At 48.0% G+C, this 18,439-nt stretch overlaps 1 protein-coding gene and 21 non-coding genes across 22 annotated transcripts in view; 21 read left to right on the forward strand and 1 right to left on the reverse strand.

The window, feature by feature from the left end:
- LOC142576106 (peroxiredoxin-6-like) overlaps positions 1-18,439 on the reverse strand; it is a 184,721-nt gene that overhangs the window by 141,884 nt on the left and 24,398 nt on the right. The gene's annotated exons all lie outside the window — the stretch shown is intronic.
- TRNAG-CCC (transfer RNA glycine (anticodon CCC)) lies at positions 105-175 on the forward strand. The gene has a single exon. It is a non-coding gene; the product is annotated as a tRNA-Gly (tRNA).
- Positions 474-544, forward strand: TRNAG-CCC (transfer RNA glycine (anticodon CCC)). The gene has a single exon. It is a non-coding gene; the product is annotated as a tRNA-Gly (tRNA).
- TRNAG-CCC (transfer RNA glycine (anticodon CCC)) lies at positions 1,218-1,288 on the forward strand. The gene has a single exon. It is a non-coding gene; the product is annotated as a tRNA-Gly (tRNA).
- Positions 1,589-1,659, forward strand: TRNAG-CCC (transfer RNA glycine (anticodon CCC)). Its single transcript has one exon. It is a non-coding gene; the product is annotated as a tRNA-Gly (tRNA).
- TRNAG-CCC (transfer RNA glycine (anticodon CCC)) lies at positions 1,965-2,035 on the forward strand. Its single transcript has one exon. It is a non-coding gene; the product is annotated as a tRNA-Gly (tRNA).
- TRNAG-CCC (transfer RNA glycine (anticodon CCC)) lies at positions 3,816-3,886 on the forward strand. The gene has a single exon. It is a non-coding gene; the product is annotated as a tRNA-Gly (tRNA).
- Positions 4,931-5,004, forward strand: TRNAG-CCC (transfer RNA glycine (anticodon CCC)). The gene has a single exon. It is a non-coding gene; the product is annotated as a tRNA-Gly (tRNA).
- Positions 5,687-5,757, forward strand: TRNAG-CCC (transfer RNA glycine (anticodon CCC)). Its single transcript has one exon. It is a non-coding gene; the product is annotated as a tRNA-Gly (tRNA).
- On the forward strand, positions 7,180-7,250 carry TRNAA-CGC (transfer RNA alanine (anticodon CGC)). Its single transcript has one exon. It is a non-coding gene; the product is annotated as a tRNA-Ala (tRNA).
- On the forward strand, positions 7,554-7,624 carry TRNAG-CCC (transfer RNA glycine (anticodon CCC)). The gene has a single exon. It is a non-coding gene; the product is annotated as a tRNA-Gly (tRNA).
- TRNAG-CCC (transfer RNA glycine (anticodon CCC)) lies at positions 8,675-8,745 on the forward strand. Its single transcript has one exon. It is a non-coding gene; the product is annotated as a tRNA-Gly (tRNA).
- TRNAG-CCC (transfer RNA glycine (anticodon CCC)) lies at positions 10,532-10,602 on the forward strand. Its single transcript has one exon. It is a non-coding gene; the product is annotated as a tRNA-Gly (tRNA).
- TRNAG-CCC (transfer RNA glycine (anticodon CCC)) lies at positions 11,643-11,713 on the forward strand. The gene has a single exon. It is a non-coding gene; the product is annotated as a tRNA-Gly (tRNA).
- TRNAG-CCC (transfer RNA glycine (anticodon CCC)) lies at positions 12,381-12,451 on the forward strand. Its single transcript has one exon. It is a non-coding gene; the product is annotated as a tRNA-Gly (tRNA).
- TRNAG-CCC (transfer RNA glycine (anticodon CCC)) lies at positions 12,752-12,822 on the forward strand. The gene has a single exon. It is a non-coding gene; the product is annotated as a tRNA-Gly (tRNA).
- TRNAG-CCC (transfer RNA glycine (anticodon CCC)) lies at positions 13,128-13,198 on the forward strand. The gene has a single exon. It is a non-coding gene; the product is annotated as a tRNA-Gly (tRNA).
- On the forward strand, positions 14,236-14,306 carry TRNAG-CCC (transfer RNA glycine (anticodon CCC)). Its single transcript has one exon. It is a non-coding gene; the product is annotated as a tRNA-Gly (tRNA).
- TRNAG-CCC (transfer RNA glycine (anticodon CCC)) lies at positions 15,356-15,426 on the forward strand. Its single transcript has one exon. It is a non-coding gene; the product is annotated as a tRNA-Gly (tRNA).
- Positions 16,477-16,547, forward strand: TRNAA-CGC (transfer RNA alanine (anticodon CGC)). The gene has a single exon. It is a non-coding gene; the product is annotated as a tRNA-Ala (tRNA).
- TRNAG-CCC (transfer RNA glycine (anticodon CCC)) lies at positions 16,851-16,921 on the forward strand. The gene has a single exon. It is a non-coding gene; the product is annotated as a tRNA-Gly (tRNA).
- Positions 17,972-18,042, forward strand: TRNAG-CCC (transfer RNA glycine (anticodon CCC)). The gene has a single exon. It is a non-coding gene; the product is annotated as a tRNA-Gly (tRNA).

The following is an 18,439-nucleotide window of genomic DNA, read 5'->3' on the forward strand; positions in this document are numbered from 1 at the left end:
CGCTTGTTGGATGCATGTTTGCCTGAGTTTTATGTGTGTAATTGTGTCCAGTTTGTAATATACTTTCCGTTTTGTTTTCCATGTAATAAAGAAAAGGAAAAGATGCGCCGCTGGTGTAGTGGTATCATGCAAGATTCCCATTCTTGCGTCCCGGGTTCGCTTCCCGGGCGGCGCAATGTTTCCTTTTTTATTCGGGATTCCATTCTTTTGCTTTTCATTCTCCTATACTATCGACGCTATCCTTATCATGAGCGAAGCACGGATGCGCCTATGCCGAAAGCCTGCGATCTACAAAATCCTTCTTTCGCGAAAGTGCTGCTTATGCAAGAAGTGTGTGCGCTGTGCAGGAACGTCCGCAATATTGGATGCGCTTGTTGGATGCATGTTTGCCTGAGCGTTAAGTGTGTAATTGTGTCCACTTTGTAGTATACCTTCCGTTTTGTTTTCTATGTAGTAAAGAAAACGGAAAAGATGCGCCGCTGGTGTTGTGGTATCATGCAAGATTCCCATTCTTGCGTCCCGGGTTCGATTCCCGGGCGGCGCAATGTTTCCGTCTTCATTCGCGATTCCATTCTTTTGCTTTTCCTTCTCCTTTACTATCGACGCTATCCTTATGAGCGAAGCACGGATGCGCCGCTGCCGAAAGTCCGCGATCTACAAAATCCTTCTTTCGCGAAAGTGCTGCTTATGTAAGAAGTCTGTACGCTGCGCAGGAACCTCCGCCAGCTTGGATGCACTCGTTGGATGCGCGTGTGTGTTTGCCTAAGTTTTACGTGTGTAATTGTGTCCACTTTGTTATATACCTTCAGTTTTGTTTTCCGTGCAATAAAGAAAAGGAACAAGATGCGCCTCCGGTGTAGTGGAATCACGCAAGATTCCCATTCTTGCGTCCCGGGTTCCATTCCCGGGCGGCGCAATGTTTCCGTCTTCATTCGCGATTCCATTCTTTTGCTTTTCCTTCTCCTTTACTATCGACGCTATCCTTATGAGCGAAGCACGGATGCGCCGCTGCCGAAAGCCCGCGATCTACAAAATCCTTCTTTCGCGAAAGTGCTGCTTATGTAAGAAGTCTGTACGCTGCGCAGGAACCTCCGCCAGCTTGGATGCACTCGTTGGATGTGTGTGTGTGTTTGCCTGAGTTTTACGTGTGTAATTGTGTCCATATTGTTATATACCTTCAGTTTTCTTTTCCATGTAGTAAAGAAAACGGAAAAGATGCGCCGCTGGTGTAGTGGTATCATGCAAGATTCCCATTCTTGCGTCCCGGCTTCGCTTCCCGGGCGGCGCAATGTTTCCTTTTTTATCCGCGGGATTCCATTCTTTTGCTTTTCATTCTCCTATACTATCGACGCTATCCTTATCATGAGCGGAGCACGGATGCGCCGATGCCGAAATACCTGCGATCTACAAAATCCTTCTTTCGCGAAAGTGCTGCTTATGCATGAAGTGTGTGCGCTGCGCAGGAACGTCTGCCATATTGGATGCGCTTGTTGGATGCATGTTTGCCTGAGATTTAAGTGTGTAATTGTGTCCACTTTGTAATATACCTTCCGTTTTATTTTCCATGAAATACGGAAAAGGAAAAGATGCGCCGCTGGTGTAGTGGTATCATGCAAGATTCCCATTCTTGCGTCCCGGGTTCGATTCCCGGGCGGCGCAATGTTTCCTTTTTTTATTCGGGATTCCATCCTTTTGCTTTTCATTCTCCTATACTATCGACGCTATCCTTATAATGAGCGAAGCACGGATGCGCCGCTGCCGAAAGCCCGCGATCTAGAAAATCCGTCTTTCGCGAAAGCGCTGCTTATGCAAGAAGTGTGTGCGCTGCGCAGAAACCTCCGCCACATTGGATGCACTCGTTGGATGCATGTGTGTGTTCGCCTGAGTTTTACGTGTGCAATTGTGTCCGCTTTGTAATATATCTTCAGTTTTGTTTTCCGTGCAATAAAGAAAAGGAAAAAGATGCGCCGCCGGTGTAGTGGAATCACGCAAGATTCCCATTCTTGCGTCCCGGGTTCGATTCCCGGGCGGCGCAATGTTTCCGTCTTGATTCGCGATTCCATTCTTTTGCTTTTCCTTCTCCTTTACTATCGACGCTATCCTTATGACCGAAGCACGGATGCGCCGCTGCCGAAAGCCCGCGATCTACAAAATCCTTCTTTCGCGAAAGTGCTCCTTATGTAAGCAGTCTGTACGCTGCGCAGGAACCTCCGCCAGCTTGGATGCACTCGTTGGATGTGTGTGTGTGTTTGCCTGAGTTTTACGTGTGTAATTGTGTCCACTTTGTTATATACCTTCAGTTTTCTTTTCCAGGTAGTAAAGAAAACGGAAAAGATGCGCCGCTAGTGTAGTGGTATCGTGCAAGATTCGCATTCTTGCGTCCCGGCTTCCCTTCCCGGGCGGAGCAATGTTTGCTTTTTTATTCGGGATTCCATTCTTTTGCTTTTCATTCTCCTATACTATCGACGCTATCCGTATCATGAGCCAAGCACGGATGCACCGCTGGCGAAAGCCCGCGATCTACAATATCGTCCTTTCGGGAAAGTGCTGCTTATGCAAGAAGTGTGTGCGCTGCGCAGGAACCTCCGCCATATTGGATGCGCTTGTTGGATGCATGTTTGCCTGAGTTTTAAGTGTGTAATTGTGTGCACTTTGTAAGATACCTTCCGTTTTGTTTTCCATGTAATAAAGAAAAGGAAAAGATGCGCCCCTGGTGTTGTGGTATCATGCAAGATTCCCATTCTTGCGTCCCGGGTTGGCTTCCCGGGAGGCGGAATGTTTCCTTTTTTATTCGGGATTCCATTCTTTTGCTTTTCATTCTCCTATACTATCGACGCTATCCGTATCATGAGCGAAGCACGGATGCGCCGCTGCCGAAAGCCTGCGATCTACAAAATCCTTCTTTCGCGGAAGTGCTGCTTATGCAAGAAGTGTGTGCGCTGCGCAGGAACGTCCGCCATATTGGATGCGCTTGTTGGATGCATGTTTGCCTGAGTTTTATGTGTGTAATTGTGTCCAGTTTTTAATATACCTTCAGTTTTCTTTTCCAGGTAGTAAAGAAAACGGAAAAGATGCGCCGCTATTGTAGTGGTATCATGCAAGATTCCCATTCTTGCGTCCCGGCTTCCCTTCCCGGGCGGCGCAATGTTTCCTTTTTTATTCGGGATTCCATTCTTTTGCTTTTCATTCTCCTATACTATCGACGCTATCCGTATCATGAGCGAAGCACGGATGCACCGCTGCCAAAAGCCCGCGATCTACAATATCGTCCTTTCGGGAAAGTGCTGCTTATGCAAGAAGTGTGTGCGCTGCGCAGGAACCTCCGCCATATTGGATGCGCTTGTTGGATGCATGTTTGCCTGAGTTTTAAGTGTGTAATTGTGTGCACTTTGCAATATACCTTCCGTTTTGTTTTCCATGTAATAAAGAAAAGGAAAAGATGCGCCGCTGGTGTTGTGGTATCATGCAAGATTCCCATTCTTGCGTCCCGCGTTGGCTTCCCGGGCGGCGCAATGTTTCCTTTTTTATTTGGGATTCCATCCTTTTGCTATTCATTCTCCTATACTTTCGACGCTATCCGTATCATGAGCGAAGCACGGATGCGCCGCTGCCGAAAGCCCGCGATCTACAAAATCCTTTTTTCGCGAAAGTGCTCCTTAAGCAAGAAGTATGTGCGCTGCGCAGGAACCTCCGCCATATTGGGTGCGCTTGTTGGATGCATGTGTGTGTTTGCCTGAGTTTCACGTGCGTAATTGTGTCCACTTTGTAATATACCTTCCGTTTTGTTTTCCATGTAATAAAGAAAAGGAAAAGATCCGCCGCTGGTGTAGTGGTATCATGCAAGATTCCCATTCTTGCGTCCCGGGTTCGATTCCCGGGCGGCGCAATGTTTCCTTTTTTATTCGGGATTCCATCCTTTCGCTTTTCATTCTCCTGTAATATCGACGCTATCCTTATCATGAGCGAAGCACGGATGCGCCGCTGCCGAAAGCCCGCGATCTAGAAAATCCGTCTTTCGCGAAAGCGCTGCTTATGCAAGAAGTGTGTGCGCTGCGCAGGAACCTCCGCCACATTGGATGCACTCGTTGGATGCATGTGTGTGTTTGCCTGAGTTTTACGTGTGCAATTGTGTCCGCTTTGTAATATATCTTTAGTTTTGTTTTCCGTGCAATAAAGAAAAGGAAAAAGATGCGCCGCCGGTGTAGTGGAATCACGCAAGATTCCCATTCTTGCTTCCCAGGTTTGATTCCCGGGCGGCGCAATGTTTCCGTCTTCATTCGCGATTCCATTCTTTTGCTTTTCCTTCTCCTTTACTATCGACGCTGTCCTTATGAGCGGAGCACGGATGCGCCGCTGCCGAAAGCCCGCGATCTACAAAATCCTTCTTTCTCGAAAGTGCTGCTTATGTAAGAAGTCTGTACGCTGCGCAGGAACCTCCGCCAGCTTGGATGCACTCGTTGGATGCGTGTGTGTGTTTGCCTGAGTTTGACGTGTGTAATTGTGTCCACTTTGTTATATACCTTCAGTTTTGTTTTCCATGTAGTAAAGGAAACGGAAAAGATGCGCCGCTGATGTAGTGGTATCATGCAAGATTCCCATTCTTAGGTCCCGGCTTCGCTTCCCGGGCGGCGCAATGTTTCCTTTTTTATTCGGGATTCCATTCTTTTGCTTTTCATTCTCCTATACTATCGACGCTATCCGTATCATGAGCGAAGCACCGATGCGCCGACGCCGAAAGCCTGCGATCTACAAAATCCTTCTTTCGCGAAAGTGCTGCTTATGCAAGAAGTGTGTGCGCTGCGCAGGAACGTCCGCCATATTGGATGCGCTTGTTGGATGCATGTTTGCCTGAGTTTTAAGTGTGTAATTGTGTCCACTTTGTAATATACCTACCGTTTTATTTTCCATGAAATACGGAAAAGGGAAAGATGCGCCGCTGGTGTAGTGGTATCATGCAAGATTCCCATTCTTGCGTCCTGCAGGGTTCGATTCCCGGGCGGCGCAATGTTTCCTTTTTTATTCGGGATTCCATCCTTTCGCTTTTCATTCTCCTATACTATCGACGCTATCCTTATCATGAGCGAAGCACGGATGCGCCGCTGCCGAAAGCCCGCGATCTAGAAAATCCGTCTTTCGCGAAAGCGCTGCTTATGCAAGAAGTGTGTGCGCTGCGCAGGAACCTCCGCCACATTGGATGCACTCGTTGGATGCATGTGTGTGTTTGCCTGAGTTTTACGTGTGCCGTGTGCAATTGTGTCCGCTTTGTAATATATCTTCAGTTTTGTTTTCCGTGCAATAAAGAAAAGGAAAAAGATGCGCCGCCGGTGTAGTGGAATCACGCAAGATTCCCATTCTTGCGTCCCGCGTTCGATTCCCGGGCGGCGCAATGTTTCCGTCTTCATTCGCGATTCCATTCTTTTGCTTTTCCTTCTCCTTTACTATCGACGCTATCCTTATGAGCGAAGCACGGATGCGCCGCTGCCGAAAGCCCGCGATCTACAAAATCCTTCTTTCGCGAAAGTGCTGCTTATGTAAGAAGTCTGTACGCTGCGCAGGAACCTCAGCCAGCTTGGATGCACTCGTTGGATGCGTGTGTGTGTTTGCCTGAGTTTTACGTGTGTAATTGTGTCCACTTTGTAATATACCTTCCGTTTTATTTTCCATGAAATACGGAAAAGGGAAAGATGCGCCGCTGGTGTAGTGGTATCATGCAAGATTCCCATTCTTGCGTCCCGGGTTCGATTCCCGGGCGGCGCAATGTTTCCTTTTTTATTCGGGATTCCATCCTTTTGCTTTTCATTCTCCTATACTATCGACGCTATCCTTATCATGAGCGAAGCACGGAGTCGCCGCTGCCGAAAGCGCGCGATCTAGAAAATCCGTCTTTCGCGAAAGCGCTGCTTATGCAAGAAGTGTGTCCGCTGCGCAGGAACCTCCGCCACATTGGATGCACTCGTTGGATGCATGTGTGTGTTTGCCTGAGTTTTACGTGTGCAATTCTGTCCGCTTTGTAATATATCTTCAGTTTTGTTTTCCGTGCAATAAAGAAAAGGAAAAAGATGCGCCGCCGGTGTAGTGGAATCACGCAATATTCCCATTCTTGCGTCCCGGGTTCGATTCCCGGGCGGCGCAATGTTTCCGTCTTCATTCGCGATTCCTTTGTTTTGCTTTTCCTTCTCCTTTACTATCGACGCTATCCTTATGAGCGAAGCACGGATGCGCCGCTGCCGAAAGCCCGCGATCTAGAAAATCCGTCTTTCGCGAAAGCGCTGCTTATGCAAGAAGTGTGTCCGCTGCGCAGGAACCTCCGCCTGATTGGATGCACTTGTTGGATTAATGTGTGTGTTTGCCTGAGTTTTACGTGCGTAATTGTGTCCACTTTGTAATATACCTTCAGTTTTGTTTTCAATGCAATAAAGAAAAGGAAAAGATGCGCCGCTGGTGTTGTGGTATCATGCAAGGTTCCCATTCTTGCGTCCCGGGTTGGGTTCCCGGGTGGCGCAATGTTTCCTTTTTTATTCGGGATTCCATCCTTTTGCTTTTCATTCTCCTATACTATCGACGCTATCCGTATCATGAGCGAAGCACGGATGCGCCGCTGCCGAAAGCCCGCGATCTAGAAAATCCATCTTTCGCGAAAGCGATGCTTATGCAAGAAGTGTGTGCGCTGCGCAGAAACCTCCGCCACATTGCATGCACTCGTTGGATGCATGTGTGTGTTCGCCTGAGTTTTACGTGTGCAATTGTGTCCGCTTTGTAATATATCTTCAGTTTTGTTTTCCGTGCAATAAAGAAAAGGAAAAAGATGCGCCGCCGGTGTAGTGGAATCACGCAAGATTCCCATTCTTGCGTCCCCGCTTCGATTCCCGGGCGGCGCAATGTTTCCGTCTTGATTCGCGATTCCATTCTTTTGCTTTTCCTTCTCCTTTACTATCGACGCTATCCTTATGAGCGAAGCACGGATGCGCAACTGCCGAAAGCCCGCGATCTACAAAATCCTTCTTTCGCGAAAGTGCTGATTATGTAAGAAGTCTGTACGCTGCGCAGGAACCTCCGCCAGCTTGGATGCACTCGTTGGATGCGTGTGTGTGTTTACCTGAGTTTTACGTGTGTAATTGTGTCCACTTTGTTATATACCTTCAGTTTTCTTTTCCATGTAGTAAAGAAAACGGAAAAGATGCGCCGCTGGTGTAGTGGTATCATGCAAGATTCGCATTCTTGCGTCCCGGCTTCGCTTCCCGGGCGGCGCAATGTTTCCTTTTTTATTCGGGATTCCATTCTTTTGCTTTTCATTCTCCTATACTATCGACGCTATCCTTATCATGAGCGGAGCACGGATGCGCCGATGCCGAAAGCCTGCGATCTACAAAATCCTTCTTTCGCGAAAGTGCTGCTTATGTAAGAAGTCTGTACGCTGTGCAGGAACCTAAGCCAGCTTGGATGCTATCGTTGGATGCGTGTGTGTGTTTGCCTGAGTTTTACGTGTGTTATTGTGTCCACTTTGTTATATACCTTCCGTTTTATTTTCCATGAAATACGGAAAAGGGGAAGATGCGCTGCTGATGTAGTGGTATCATGCAAGATTCCCATTCTTGCGTCCCGGGTTCGATTCCCGGGCGGCGCAATGTTTCCTTTTTTATTCGGGATTCCATCCTTTTGCTTTTCATTCTCCTATACTATCGACGCTATCCTTATCATGAGCGAAGCACGGAGTCGCCGCTGCCGAAAGCGCGCGATCTAGAAAATCCGTCTTTCGCGAAAGCGCTGCTTATGCAAGAAGTGTGTCCGCTGCGCAGGAACCTCCGCCACATTGGATGCACTCGTTGGATGCATGTGTGTGTTTGCCTGAGTTTTACGTGTGCAATTCTTTCCGCTTTGTAATATATCTTCAGTTTTGTTTTCCGTGCAATAAAGAAAAGGAAAAAGATGCGCCGCCGGTGTAGTGGAATCACGCAATATTCCCATTCTTGCGTCCCGGGTTCGATTCCCGGGCGGCGCAATGATTCCGTCTTCATTCGCGATTCCATTCTTTTGCTTTTCCTTCTCCTTTACTATCGACGCTATCCTTATGAGCGAAGCACGGATGCGCCGCTGCCGAAAGCCCGCGATCTAGAAAATCCGTCTTTCGCGAAAGCGCTGCTTATGCAAGAAGTGTGTCCGCTGCGCAGGAACCTCCGCCTGATTGGATGCACTTGTTGGATGAATGTGTGTGTTTGCCTGAGTTTTACGTGCGTAATTGTGTCCACTTTGTAATATACCTTCAGTTTTGTTTTCCATGCAATAAAGAAAAGGAAAAGATGCGCCGCTGGTGTTGTGGTATCATGCAAGATTCCCATTCTTGCGTCCCGGGTTGGCTTCCCGGGTGGCGCAATGTTTCCTTTTTTATTCGGGATTCCATCCTTTTACTTTTTATTCTCCTATATTATCGACGCTATCCTTATAATGAGCGAAGCACGGATGCGCCGCTGCCGAAAGCCCGCGATCTAGAAAATCCGTCTTTCGCGAAAGCGCTGCTTATGCAAGAAGTGTGTGCGCTGCGCAGAAACCTCCGCCACATTGGATGCACTCGTTGGATGCATGTGTGTGTTCGCCTGAGTTTTACGTGTGCAATTGTGTCCGCTTTGTAATATATCTTCAGTTTTGTTTTCCGTGCAATAAAGAAAAGGAAAAAGATGCGCCGCCGGTGTAGTGGAATCACGCAAGATTCCCATTCTTGCGTCCCGGGTTCGATTCCCGGGCGGCGCAATGTTTCCGTCTTGATTCGCGATTCCATTCTTTTGCTTTTCCTTCTCCTTTACTATCGACGCTATCCTTATGACCGAAGCACGGATGCGCCGCTGCCGAAAGCCCGCGATCTACAAAATCCTTCTTTCGCGAAAGTGCTGCTTATGTAAGAAGTCTGTACGCTGCGCAGGAACCTCCGCCAGCTTGGATGCACTCGTTGGATGTGTGTGTGTGTTTGCCTGAGTTTTACGTGTGTAATTGTGTCCACTTTGTTATATACCTTCAGTTTTCTTTTCCAGGTAGTAAAGAAAACGGAAAAGATGCGCCGCTAGTGTAGTGGTATCGTGCAAGATTCGCATTCTTGCGTCCCGGCTTCCCTTCCCGGGCGGCGCAATGTTTGCTTTTTTATTCGGGATTCCATTCTTTTGCTTTTCATTCTCCTATACTATCGACGCTATCCGTATCATGAGCGAAGCACGGATGCACCGCTGGCGAAAGCCCGCGATCTACAATATCGTCCTTTCGGGAAAGTGCTGCTTATGCAAGAAGTGTGTGCGCTGCGCAGGAACCTCCGCCATATTGGATGCGCTTGTTGGATGCATATTTGCCTGAGTTTTAAGTGTGTAATTGTGTGCACTTTGTAAGATACCTTCCGTTTTGTTTTCCATGTAATAAAGAAAAGGAAAAGATGCGCCCCTGGTGTTGTGGTATCATGCAAGATTCCCATTCTTGCGTCCCGGGTTGGCTTCCCGGGAGGCGGAATGTTTCCTTTTTTATTCGGGATTCCATTCTTTTGCTTTTCATTCTCCTATACTATCGACGCTATCCGTATCATGAGCGAAGCACGGATGCACCGCTGCCAAAAGCCCGCGATCTACAAAATCCTTCTTTCGCGAAAGTGCTGCTTATGTAAGAAGTCTGTACGCTGCGCAGGAACCTCCGCCAGCTTGGATGCACTCGTTGGATGCGTGTGTGTGTTTGCCTGAGTTTTACGTGTGTAATTGTGTCCACTTTGTTATATACCTTCAGTTTTCTTTTCCATGTAGTAAAGAAAACAAAAAAGATGCGCCGCTATTGTAGTGGTATCATGCAAGATTCCCATTCTTGCGTCCCGGCTTCCCTTCCCGGGCGGCGCAATGTTTCCTTTTTTATTCGGGATTCCATTCTTTTGCTTTTCATTCTCCTATACTATCGACGCTATCCGTATCATGAGCGAAGCACGGATGCACCGCTGGCGAAAGCCCGCGATCTACAATATCGTCCTTTCGGGAAAGTGCTGCTTATGCAAGAAGTGTGTGCGCTGCGCAGGAACGTCCGCCATATTGGATGCGCTTGTTGGATGCATGTTTGCCTGAGTTTTATGTGTGTAATTGTGTCCAGTTTTTAATATACCTTCCGTTTTGTTTTCCATGTAATAAAGAAAAGGAAAAGATGCGCCGCTATTGTAGTGGTATCATGCAAGATTCCCATTCTTGCGTCCCGGCTTCCCTTCCCGGGCGGCGCAATGTTTCCTTTTTTATTCGGGATTCCATTCTTTTGCTTTTCATTCTCCTATACTATCGACGCTATCCGTATCATGAGCGAAGCACGGATGCACCGCTGCCAAAAGCCCGCGATCTACAATATCGTCCTTTCGGGAAAGTGCTGCTTATGCAAGAAGTGTGTGCGCTGCGCAGGAACGTCCGCCTGATTGGATGCACTTGTTGGATGAATGTGTGTGTTTGCCTGAGTTTTACGTGCGTAATTGTGTCCACTTTGTAATATACCTTCCGTTTTGTTTTCCATGTAATAAAGAAAAGGAAAAGATGCGCCGCTGGTGTAGTGGTATCATGCAAGATTCCCATTCTTGCGTCCCGGGTTCGCTTCCCGGGCGGCGCAATGTTTCCTTTTTTATTCGGGATTACATTCTTTTGCTTTTCATTCTCCTATACTATGGACGCTATCCGTATCATGAGCGAAGCACGGATGCACCGCTGCCGAAAGCCCGCGATCTACAATATCGTCCTTTCGGGAAAGTGCTGCTTATGCAAGAAGTGTGTGCGCTGCGCAGGAACCTCCGCCATATTGGATGCGCTTGTTGGATGCATGTTTGCCTGAGTTTTAAGCGTGTAATTGTGTGCACTTTGTAATATACCTTCCGTTTTGTTTTCCATGTAATAAAGAAAAGGAAAAGATGCGCCGCTGGTGTTGTGGTATCATGCAAGATTCCCATTCTTGCGTCCCGGGTGGGCTTCCCGGGCGGCGCAATGTTTCCTTTTTTATTCGGGATTCCATACTTTTGCTTTTCATTCTCCTGTACTATCGACGCTAGCCGTTTCATGAGCGAAGCACGGATGCGCCGCTGCCAAAAGCCCGCGATCTACAAAATCCTTCTTTCGCGAAAGTGCTGCTTATGTAAGAAGTCTGTACGCTGCGCAGGAACCTCCGCCAGCTTGGATGCACTCGTTGGATGCGTGTGTGTGTTTGCCTGAGTTTTACGTGTGCAATTGTGTCCACTTTGTTATATACCTTCAGTTTTCTTTTCCATGTAGTAAAGAAAACGGAAAAGATGCGCCGCTATTGTAGTGGTATCATGCAAGATTCCCATTCTTGCGTCCCGGCTTCCCTTCCCGGGCGGCGCAATGTTTCCTTTTTTATTCGGGATTCCATTCTGTTGCTTTTCATTCTCCTATACTATCGACGCTATCCGTATCATGAGCGAAGCACGGATGCACCGCTGCCAAAAGCCCGCGATCTACAATATCGTCCTTTCGGGAAAGTGCTGCTTATGCAAGAAGTGTGTGCGCTGCGCAGGAACCTCCGCCATATTGGATGCGCTTGTTGGATGCATGTTTGCCTGAGTTTTAAGTGTGTAATTGTGTGCACTTTGCAATATACCTTCCGTTTTGTTTTCCATGTAATAAAGAAAAGGAAAAGATGCGCCGCTGGTGTTGTGGTATCATGCAAGATTCCCATTCTTGCGTCCCGGGTTCGATTCCCGGGCGGCGCAATGTTTCCGTCTTCATTCGCGATTCCATTCTTTTCCTTCTCCTTTACTATCGACGCTATCCTTATGAGCGAAGCACGGATGCGCCGCTGCCGAAAGCCCGCGATCTACAAAATCCTTCTTTCGCGAAAGTGCTGCTTATGTAAGAAGTCTGTACGCTGCGCAGGAACCTCCGCCAGCTTGGATGCACTCGTTGGATGCGTGTGTGTGTTTGCCTGAGTTTTACGTGTGTAATTGTGTCCACTTTGTTATATACCTTCAGTTTTGTTTTCCGTGCAATAAAGAAAAGGAAAAAGATGCGCCTCCGGTGTAGTGGAATCACGCAAGATTCCCATTCTTGCGTCCCGGGTTCCATTCCCGGGCGGCGCAATGTTTCCGTCTTCATTCGCGATTCCATTCTTTTGCTTTTCCTTCTCCTTTACTATCGACGCTATCCTTATGAGCGAAGCACGGATGCGCCGCTGCCGAAAGCCCGCGATCTACAAAATCCTTCTTTCGCGAAAGTGCTGCTTATGTAAGAAGTCTGTACGCTGCGCAGGAACCTCTGCCAGCTTGGATGCACTCGTTGGATGTGTGTGTGTGTTTGCCTGCGTTTTACGTGTGTAATTGTGTCCATTTTGTTATATACCTTCAGTTTTCTTTTCCATGTAGTAAAGAAAACGGAAAAGATGCGCCGCTGGTGTAGTGGTATCATGCAAGATTCCCATTCTTGCGTCCCGGCTTCGCTTCCCGGGCGGCGCAATGTTTCCTTTTTTATCCGCGGGATTCCATTCTTTTGCTTTTCATTCTCCTATACTATCGACGCTATCCTTATCATGAGCGGAGCACGGATGCGCCGATGCCGAAATACCTGCGATCTACAAAATCCTTCTTTCGCGAAAGTGCTGCTTATGCATGAAGTGTGTGCGCTGCGCAGGAACGTCTGCCATATTGGATGCGCTTGTTGGATGCATGTTTGCCTGAGTTTTAAGTGTGTAATTGTGTCCACTTTGTAATATACCTTCCGTTTTATTTTCCATGAAATACGGAAAAGGAAAAGATGCGCCGCTGGTGTAGTGGTATCATGCAAGATTCCCATTCTTGCGTCCCGGGTTCGATTCCCGGGCGGCGCAATGTTTCCTTTTTTTATTCGGGATTCCATCCTTTTGCTTTTCATTCTCCTATACTATCGACGCTATCCTTATAATGAGCGAAGCACGGATGCGCCGCTGCCGAAAGCCCGCGATCTAGAAAATCCGTCTTTCGCGAAAGCGCTGCTTATGCAAGAAGTGTGTGCGCTGCGCAGAAACCTCCGCCACATTGGATGCACTCGTTGGATGCATGTGTTTGTTCGCCTGAGTTTTACGTGTGCAATTGTGTCCGCTTTGTAATATATCTTCAGTTTTGTTTTCCGTGCAATAAAGAAAAGGAAAAAGATGCGCCGCCGGTGTAGTGGAATCACGCAAGATTCCCATTCTTGCGTCCCGGGTTCGATTCCCGGGCGGCGCAATGTTTCCGTCTTGATTCGCGATTCCATTCTTTTGCTTTTCCTTCTCCTTTACTATCGACGCTATCCTTATGACCGAAGCACGGATGCGCCGCTGCCGAAAGCCCGCGATCTACAAAATCCTTATTTCGCGAAAGTGCTGCTTATGTAAGAAGTCTGTACGCTGCGCAGGAACCTCCGCCAGCTTGGATGCACTCGTTGGATGTGTGTGTGTGTTTGCCTGAGTTTTACGTGTGTAATTGTGTCCACTTTGTTATATACCTTCAGTTTTCTTTTCCAGGTAGTAAAGAAAACGGAAAAGATGCGCCGCTAGTGTAGTGGTATCGTGCAAGATTCGCATTCTTGCGTCCCGGCTTCCCTTCCCGGGCGGCGCAATGTTTGCTTTTTTGTTCGGGATTCCATTCTTTTGCTTTTCATTCTCCTCTACTATCGACGCTATCCGTATCATGAGCGAAGCACGGATGCACCGCTGGCGAAAGCCCGCGATCTACAATATCGTCCTTTCGGGAAAGTGCTGCTTATGCAAGAAGTGTGTGCGCTGCGCAGGAACCTCCGCCATATTGGATGCGCTTGTTGGATGCATGTTTGCCTGAGTTTTAAGTGTGTAATTGTGTGCACTTTGTAAGATACCTTCCGTTTTGTTTTCCATGTAATAAAGAAAAGGAAAAGATGCGCCCCTGGTGTTGTGGTATCATGCAAGATTCCCATTCTTGCGTCCCGGGTTGGCTTCCCGGGAGGCGGAATGTTTCCTTTTTTATTCGGGATTCCATTCTTTTGCTTTTCATTCTCCTATACTATCGACGCTATCCGTATCATGAGCGAAGCACGGATGCGCCGCTGCCGAAAGCCTGCGATCTACAAAATCCTTCTTTCGCGGAAGTGCTGCTTATGCAAGAAGTGTGTGCGCTGCGCAGGAACGTCCGCCATATTGGATGCGCTTGTTGGATGCATGTTTGCCTGAGTTTTATGTGTGTAATTGTGTCCAGTATTTAATATACCTTCCGTTTTGTTTTCCATGTAATAAAGAAAAGGAAAAGATGCGCCGCTGGTGTTGTGGTATCATGCAAGATTCCCGTTCTTGCGTCCCGGGTTCGATTCCTGGGTGGCGCAACGTTTCCTTTTTTATTCGGGATTCCATACTTTTGCTTTTCATTCTCCTGTACTATCGACGCTAGCCGTTTCATGAGCGAAGCACGGATGCGCCGCTGCCAAAAGCCCGCGATCTACAAAATCCTTCTTTCGCGAAAGTGCTGCTTATGTAAGAAGTCTGTACGCTGCGCAGGAACCTCCGCCAGCTTGGATGCACTCGTTGGATGCGTGTGTGTGTTTGCCTGAGTTTTACGTGTGCAATTGTGTCCACTTTGTTATATACCTTCAGTTTTCTTTTCCATGTAGTAAAGAAAACGGAAAAGATGCGCCGCTATTGTAGTGGTATCATGCAAGATTCCCATTCTTGCGTCCCGGCTTCCCTTCCCGGGCGGCGCAATGTTTCCTTTTTATTCGGGATTCCATTCTTTTGCTTTTCATTCTCCTATACTATCGACGCTATCCGTATCATGAGCGAAGCACGGATGCACCGCTGCCAAAAGCCCGCGATCTACAATATCGTCCTTTCGGGAAAGTGCTGCTTATGCAAGAAGTGTGTGCGCTGCGCAGGAACCTCCGCCATATTGGATGCGCTTGTTGGATGCATGTTTGCCTGAGTTTTAAGTGTGTAATTGTGTGCACTTTGCAATATACCTTCCGTTTTGTTTTCCATGTAATAAAGAAAAGGAAAAGATGCGCCGCTGGTGTTGTGGTATCATGCAAGATTCCCATTCTTGCGTCCCGGGTTGGCTTCCCGGGCGGCGCAATGTTTCCTTTTTTATTCGGGATTCCATCCTTTTGCTATTCATTCTCCTATACTTTCGACGCTATCCGTATCATGAGCGAAGCACGGATGCGCCGCTGCCGAAAGCCCGCGATCTACAAAATCCTTCTTTCGCGAAAGTGCTCCTTAAGCAAGAAGTATGTGCGCTGCGCATGCAGGAACCTCCGCCATATTGGGTGCGCTTGTTGGATGCATGTGTGTGTTTGCCTGAGTTTCACGTGCGTAATTGTGTCCACTTTGTAATATACCTTCCGTTTTGTTTTCCATGTAATAAAGAAAAGGAAAAGATGCGTCGCTGGTGTAGTGGTATCATTCAAGATTCCCATTCTTGCGTCCCGGGTTCGATTCCCGGGCGGCGCAATGTTTCCTTTTTTATTCGGGATTCCATCCTTTCGCTTTTCATTCTCCTGTAATATCGACGCTATCCTTATCATGAGCGAAGCACGGATGCGCCGCTGCCGAAAGCCCGCGATCTACAAAATCCTTCTTTCGCGAAAGTGCTGCTTATGTAAGAAGTCTGTACGCTGCGCAGGAACCTCCGCCAGCTTCGATGCACTCGTTGGATGCGTGTGTGTGTTTGCCTGAGTTTGACGTGTGTAATTGTGTCCACTTTGTTATATACCTTCAGTTTTGTTTTCCATGCAATAAAGAAAAGGAAAAGATGCGCCGCTGGTGTTGTGGTATCATGCAAGATTCCCATTCTTGCGTCCCGGGTTGGGTTCCCGGGTGGCGCAATGTTTCCTTTTTTATTCGGGATTCCATCCTTTTGCTTTTCATTCTCCTATACTATCGACGCTATCCTTATCATGAGCGAAGCACGGAGTCGCCGCTGCCGAAAGCGCGCGATCTAGAAAATCCATCTTTCGCGAAAGCGATGCTTATGCAAGAAGTGTGTGCGCTGCGCAGAAACCTCCGCCACATTGGATGCACTCGTTGGATGCATGTGTGTGTTCGCCTGAGTTTTACGTGTGCAATTGTGTCCGCTTTGTAATATATCTTCAGTTTTGTTTTCCGTGCAATAAAGAAAAGGAAAAAGATGCGCCGCCGGTGTAGTGGAATCACGCAAGATTCCCATTCTTGCGTCCCCGCTTCGATTCCCGGGCGGCGCAATGTTTCCGTCTTGATTCGCGATTCCATTCTTTTGCTTTTCCTTCTCCTTTACTATCGACGCTATCCTTATGAGCGAAGCACGGATGCGCCGCTGCCGAAAGCCCGCGATCTACAAAATCCTTCTTTCGCGAAAGTGCTGCTTATGTAAGAAGTCTGTACGCTGCGCAGGAACCTCCGCCAGCTTGGATGCACTCGTTGGATGCGTGTGTGTGTTTACTTGAGTTTTACGTGTGTAATTGTGTCCACTTTGTTATATACCTTCAGTTTTCTTTTCCATGTAGTAAAGAAAACGGAAAAGATGCGCCGCTGGTGTAGTGGTATCATGCAAGATTCGCATTCTTGCGTCCCGGCTTCGCTTCCCGGGCGGCGCAATGTTTCCTTTTTTATTCGGGATTCCATTCTTTTGCTTTTCATTCTCCTATACTATCGACGCTATCCTTATCATGAGCGGAGCACGGATGCGCCGATGCCGAAAGCCTGCGATCTACAAAATCCTTCTTTCGCGAAAGTGCTGCTTATGTAAGAAGTCTGTACGCTGTGCAGGAACCTCAGCCAGCTTGGATGCACTCGTTGGATGCGTGTGTGTGTTTGCCTGAGTTTTACGTGTGTAATTGTGTCCACTTTGTTATATACCTTCCGTTTTATTTTCCATGAAATACGGAAAAGGGGAAGATGCGCCGCTGATGTAGTGGTATCATGCACGATTCCCATTCTTGCGTCCCGGGTTCGATTCCCGGGCGGCGCAATGTTTCCTTTTTTATTCGGGATTCCATCCTTTTGCTTTTCATTCTCCTATACTATCGACGCTATCCTTATCATGAGCGAAGCACGGAGTCGCCGCTGCCGAAAGCGCGCGATCTAGAAAATCCGTCTTTCGCGAAAGCGCTGCTTATGCAAGAAGTGTGTCCGCTGCGCAGGAACCTCCGCCACATTGGATGCACTCATTGGATGCATGTGTGTGTTTGCCTGCGTTTTACGTGTGCAATTCTGTCCGCTTTGTAATATATCTTCAGTTTTGTTTTCCGTGCAATAAAGAAAAGGAAAAAGATGCGCCGCCGGTGTAGTGGAATCACGCAATATTCCCATTCTTGCGTCCCGGGTTCGATTCCCGGGCGGCGCAATGATTCCGTCTTCATTCGCGATTCCATTCTTTTGCTTTTCCTTCTCCTTTACTATCGACGCTATCCTTATGAGCGAAGCACGGATGCGCCGCTGCCGAAAGCCCGCGATCTAGAAAATCCGTCTTTCGCGAAAGCGCTGCTTATGCAAGAAGTGTGTCCGCTGCGCAGGAACCTCCGCCTGATTGGATGCACTTGTTGGATGAATGTGTGTGTTTGCCTGAGTTTTACGTGCGTAATTGTGTCCACTTTGTAATATACCTTCAGTTTTGTTTTCCATGCAATAAAGAAAAGGAAAAGATGCGCCGCTGGTGTTGTGGTATCATGCAAGATTCCCATTCTTGCGTCCCGGGTTGGCTTCCCGGGTGGCGCAATGTTTCCTTTTTTATTCGGGATTCCATCCTTTTGCTTTTCATTCTCCTATACTATCGACGCTATCCTTATAATGAGCGAAGCACGGATGCGCCGCTGCCGAAAGCCCGCGATCTAGAAAATCCGTCTTTCGCGAAAGCGCTGCTTATGCAAGAAGTGTGTGCGCTGCGCAGAAACCTCCGCCACATTGGATGCACTCGTTGGATGCACGTGTGTGTTCGCCTGAGTTTTACGTGTGCAATTGTGTCCGCTTTGTAATATATCTTCAGTTTTGTTTTCCGTGCAATAAAGAAAAGGAAAAAGATGCGCCGCCGGTGTAGTGGAATCACGCAAGATTCCCATTCTTGCGTCCCGGGTTCGATTCCCGGGCGGCGCAATGTTTCCGTCTTGATTCGCGATTCCATTCTTTTGCTTTTCCTTCTCCTTTACTATCGACGCTATCCTTATGACCGAAGCACGGATGCGCCGCTGCCGAAAGCCCGCGATCTACAAAATCCTTCTTTCGCGAAAGTGCTGCTTATGTAAGAAGTCTGTACGCTGCGCAGGAACCTCCGCCAGCTTGGATGCACTCGTTGGATGTGTGTGTGTGTTTGCCTGAGTTTTACGTGTGTAATTGTGTCCACTTTGTTATATACCTTCAGTTTTCTTTTCCAGGTAGTAAAGAAAACGGAAAAGATGCGCCGCTAGTGCAGTGGTATCGTGCAAGATTCGCATTCTTGCGTCCCGGCTTCCCTTCCCGGGCGGCGCAATGTTTGCTTTTTTATTCGGGATTC

This window comes from Dermacentor variabilis, chromosome 1 (assembly GCF_050947875.1).
Source record: "Dermacentor variabilis isolate Ectoservices chromosome 1, ASM5094787v1, whole genome shotgun sequence".
Lineage (NCBI taxonomy): Eukaryota > Metazoa > Arthropoda > Arachnida > Ixodida > Ixodidae > Dermacentor > Dermacentor variabilis.